This window comes from Martes martes, assembly GCF_963455335.1.
Source record: "Martes martes genome assembly, chromosome: 4".
In the NCBI taxonomy this organism is placed as follows: domain Eukaryota; kingdom Metazoa; phylum Chordata; class Mammalia; order Carnivora; family Mustelidae; genus Martes; species Martes martes.
The window spans coordinates 110232237-110237805 of record NC_137891.1 but is presented as its reverse complement, the minus strand read 5'-3'; positions in this window follow the sequence as shown (position 1 = coordinate 110237805).

Here is a 5569-nt window from a genome sequence, read left to right as displayed (position 1 = left end):
GGTCCTGGACTTTGGTTTGTTTGGAGATTTTTGATGACTGTTTCAATCTCCTTACTGGTTATGGGTCTGTTCAGGTTTTCTATTTCTTCCTGGTTCAGTTGTGGTAGTTTATATGTCTCTAGAAATGTATCCATTTCTTCCAGGTTGTCAAATTTGTTGGCGTAGAGTTGCTTGTAGTATGTTCTTATAATTGTTTGTATTTCTTTGGTGTTGGTTGTGATCTCTCCTCTTTCATTCATGATTTTATTTATTTGCATCCTTTCTCCTTTCTTTTTGATAAGTCTGGCCAGGGGTTTGTCAATCTTATTAATTCTTTCAAAGAACCAGCTCCTAGTTTCATTGATTTGTTCTATTGTTTCTTTAGTTTCTATTTCATTGATTTCTGCTCTGATCTTTATGATTTCTCTTCTCCTGCTGGGTTTAGGCTTTCTTTGTTGTTCTCTCTCCAGCTCCTTTAAGTGTAGGGTTAGGTTGTGTATTTGAGACCTTTCTTGTTTCTTGAGAAAGGCTTGCACCGCTATATATTTTCCTCTCAGGACTGCCTTTGTTGTGCCCCACAGATTTTGAACCATTGTGTTTTCACTATCATTTGTTTCCATGAATTTTTTCAATTCTTCTTTAATTTCCTGGTTGACCCATTCATTTTTTAGAAGGATGTTTAGTCTGATTAGTCTCCATGTATTTGCATTCTTTCCAAATTTCCTCTTGTGATTGAGTTCTAGCTTCAGAGCATTGTGGTCTGTAAATATGCAGGGAATGATCTCAATCTTTTGGTACCGGTTGAGACCTGATTTATGACCCAGGATGTGGTCTATTCTGGAGAATGTTCCATATGCACTAGAGATGAATGTATATTCTGTTGCTTTGGGATGGAATGTTCTGAATAGATCTGTGATGTCTATCTGGTCCAGTGTGTCATTTAAGGCCTTTATTTCCTTGTTGATCTTTTGCTTAGATGATCTGTCCATTTCAGTGAGGGGAGTGTTAAAGTCCCCTGCTATTATTGTATTACTGTCGATGTATTTCTTTGATTTTGTTATTAATTGGTTTATATAGTTGGCTGCTCCCATGTTAGGGGCACAGATATTTAAGATTGTTAGGTCTTCTTGTTGGACAGACCCTTTGAGTATGATATAGTGTCCTTCCTCATCTCTTATTCTAGTCTTTGGCTTAAAATCTAATTGATCTGATATAAGGATTGCCACCCCAGCTTTCTGCTGATGTCCGTTAGCATGGTACATTGTTTTCCACCCCCTCACTTTAAATCTGGAGGTGTCTTCGGGTCTAAAGTGAGTTTCTTGTAGGCAGCATATGGATGGGTTTTGTTTTTTTATCCATTCTGATACCCTGTGTCTTTTGATTGGGGCATTTAGCTCATTAACATTCAGGGTAACTATTGAGAGATATGAATTTAGTGCCATTGTATTGCCTGTAAGGTGACTGTTACTGTATATTGTCTCTGTTTCTTTCTGATCTACTACTTTTAGGGTCTCTCTTTGCTTAGAGGACCCCTTTCAATATTTCCTGTAGAGCTGGTTTGGTGTTTGCAAATTCTTTCAGCTTTTGTTTGTCCTGGAAGCTCTGTATCTCTCCTTCTATTTTCAATGATAGCCTAGCCGGATATAGTATTCTTAGCTGCATGTTTTTCTCGTTTAGTGCTCTGAATATATCATACCAGTTCTCTCTGGCCTGCCAGGTCTCTGTGGATAGGTCCGCTGCCAATCTAATGTTTTTGCCCTTGTATGTTACAGACTTCTTTTCCCGGGCTGCTTTCAGGATTTTCTCTTTGTCACTAAGACTTGTAAATTTTGCTATCAGGTGATGACTGTGGACCTATTTTTATTGATTTTGAGGGGCATTCTTAGCATCTCCTGGATTTTGATGTTTGTTCCCTTTGCCATATTAAGGAAATTCTCTCCAATAATTGTCTCCAATATACCTTCTGCTCCCCTCTCTCTTTCTTCTTCTTCTGGAATCCCAATTATTCTAATGTTGTGTTGTCTTATGGTGTTGCTTATCTCTGGAATTCTCTCCTCGTGGTCCAGTATTTTTTTTTGTCTCTCTTTTGCTCAGCTTCTTTATTCTCTGTCATTTGGTCTTCTATGTCACTAATTCTTTCTTCTGCCTCATTTATCCTAGCAGTGAGAGCTTCCATTTTTGATTGCACCTCATTAATAGCTTTTTTTATTTCAACTTGGTTAGATTTTAGTTCTTTTATTTCTCCAAAAAGGGCTTTTATCTCTCCAGAGAGGGTTTCTCTAATATCTTCTATGCCTTTTTTGAGCCTGGCTAGAACCTTGAGAATCGTCATTCTGAACTCTAGATCTGTCCTGTTAAAAATGTCCATATTGATTAGGTCTCCAGCTTTCGGTACTGCCTCTTGTTCTTTTTTTTTGAGGTGAGTTTTTCCGCCTTGTCATTTTGTCCAGATAAGATTTGCTTTCTCCTCCTATGGAATTCTGCTGTTCTTGGCAAGCAAAGTTGGTTTTGGCTGGGTTTCTTGTTGATCTTCTGGGGGAGGGGCCTGTTGTAGTGATTCTCAAGTGTCTTTGCCGCAGGCAGAATTGCACCGCCCTTGCCAGGGGCTGGGCTAAGTAATCCTCTCAGGTTTGCTTTCAGGAGCTTTTGTTCCCTGAGCGCTTTCTGTAGAGTTCCGGAGGACGGGAATGAAGATGGCGGCCTCCCAATCTCTTGGCCCGGAGGAGCCGAGAGCTTGGGGTTCTGCTCCTCAGTGCGCCCTCAGAGAAAAGCACCCAACCGCCCCGCCTCCCAGGCCTGTGGTCACGCCGGTAGGAAAGCAGTCAATTGCTGGCACTTGGAGAAATGCGACCGGTCGCTTCCATCTCTGTGGCCTCCGGCCGCGCTCCCAGCCCACCCAGCCTGCGACTGGCACAAGGTAACCCCGGGCTGAGAGCTCACTCCTCGGCTTTGTCACTGTAGCCAGCTTCCCCGCTCTAATACCTGCGAGCTCTGCGGCACTCAGGCACCCCCGGTCCTTCTGTGACCCCGCGGGACCTGGGGTTATGCTGACCCCGCCTGGGTTTCCCCCTGGTTTAGCCTCTGGAGCGATGTCTCCCAGTGGAGCAGACTTTTAAAAGTCCTGATTTTGTGCTCTGTTGCTCCGCCGCTTGCTGGGAGCTGGCCCCTCCCCTCGCGGTCTATCTTTCCGTCGCTTTGGATTCACTTCTCCGCAGGTCCTACCTTTCAGAAAGTGATCGATTTTCTGTTTCTAGAATTGTTGCTCTTCTTCTCTTTGATTTCCTGTTGGATTTGTAGGTGTTCACAATGGTTAGATAAGCTATCTAGCTAATCTCCTGCTACCCGATTGTCTCAGCCTGCTACTTCTCCACCATCTTGACTCCTCCTAGCACTTTGAATATATCATGCCACTCCCTTTTGGCCTGAAAATTTTATGATAAAAGATCAGCTGATAGTTTTATGGGATTTCCCCTGTATATAACTATTTTCTTTTCTCTGTTTTTAAAATTCCCCTTATTATTACACTTTGTCATTTTAATCATTATGTATCTTGGTGGACCTCCTTGAGTTAACCTTGTTCAGGACTTTCTGTGCTTCCTGGATCTGGATGTCAGTTTCCTCCCCCAGATTAGGGAAGTTTTCAGCCATCATTTCTTTGGATAACTTTTTACCTCCTTCTCTCTCTTCTTCTTCTAAAACCCCTGTAATGTGAATGTTATGCTTGATGATGTCACAGAGTTCCCTTAACCTAATCTCAGTTTTTATTATTTTTTTTCTTTTCACTATTCACCTTGGTGGCTTTCCATTACCCGGTCTTCCAGATCACTGGTCTATCTTTTGCATTCTCTTATCTGCTCTTTATTTCTTATAGTGTATTTTTTTCACTTCAGTTATTATATTTTCAGCTCTGACTAGTCCTCTTTTATATTTTCTTTGTACAGTTCTCCAAGTTCTTTCACTCTTTCCTCAAGTTCCATGAGTATCTTTATGACCATTACTCTGGAAATTTAAAAAACTTTTTTTTTTTAATTTATTTGACAGAGATCACAAGTAGGCAGAGAGAGATAAGGGGGAAAACAGGATCCCCACTGAGCAGAGAGCCCAATGCAAGGCGTGATTCTAGGACCCTGAGATCATGATCTGAGCTGAAGGCAGAGGCCTAAGCCACTGAGCCACCCAGGCACCCCTTGAAATTATTTTTTAAGAGAGAGAAAGAATATATGAGTAGGGGGGTAGGGGCAGAGGAAGAGGGAAAGAGTAAATCTTAAGCAGGCTCCATGACCAGCTCAGATCCTGACACAGGGCTTGATCTCACAATCCTGAGATCATGACCAGAGCCAAAATTGAGAGTCAGATGCTAAGCCAACTGAGCCACCCAGGTGTCCTGCTTTGAAAACTTTACCACATATATTGCTTATCCTTGTTGCATCTAGCTCTTTTTCTGTGGTTTTGTCTGTCTCCTCATTTTGTCTAGCTCACTGTGTTTGTTATATACATTAGGTATGCTATCTTCTGGCCTTACAATAGTGACCTTCTGTAGAAGGTTCTGTGTGCCTCAAAACACTATTCCCCATGGTCACCAGAAACGTTTCTACAGGGTATGTCCCATGTGGGCTGGGTGGGCTTTCTACTGTGACTAAGTTTTGATTGCTTTCAGTCCAGCTGGTTGCAATGACTTGCTTTATCTACTCTGGACATAGTGAATGGGGTTTGTTCCCCACACTTTTGAGACATTTGTCTGTGGCTGTCACAGGTTCACTTGTAGGTGGACCAGCACTCATCCTGGCTGTCTGTAATTCCCTCTCTGCCATGGCTATAGGCACACTAAAGGACAGGACTTATTTTCTGCATAGCTAGCTAAGAGGCCTGGGTGTAGCAACTGTGAGTGTGCTAGGGTGTAGGGTTATAGTCCCCTTTCCATAGGAAAGGAGTCATTTTGGAGTGGCACTGGTCCAGTGAGGCCTCTCTGGTAGAGATGGCAGGGCAGGAGCTGCTTTTGAGGTATACATGCTGAGGTGGGTAGTTGGATGGTGTGAGTCTACAGGTGAATGAAGACCCACTGTGCTAACAAGGTAGATGGAGAGTGTTAGTGCTGGCCCCTGTGAGCATCCAGCTAACTAGGCTGGGGAAGGGAAAGAGAAATGGTACCTGTCAGCACTTTGTTTCTGAAAAAGCTTCTGCACATCCCTGCTCTTCTAACATACATCCTAACATTAGTCAATAAATCTGCATCACTATATACCAGGTGTCTTTCAGACTGCTGCTTCTGTGCTATGTCTTGTGCCAGATTATTTTGTATGCTGGCTCTTTAACAATAGGCACTCATTTTCCTATTTCCTGTTGGCTCTCCTGGAGTTAAGTCAGCTGATTTTTAAAGTTTCCAGAGTTAAGTTCCTCTAGTTTTCAATACGACTTTATGGAAACTTATCTTCTCAGTGTGGGTCCCCAGTGCTGGAAGTGCCTGGTGTGGGTTCTGATCCTCTTGCTTTTCTGTGCTTGTGATGATCCTCCTGTTTGTAATTAGTCATGCTGGGGGTTTGATTCCCAACCCCATCTCTGTCCCTCTTATCCTTTTTGATGTGGCTTTCTA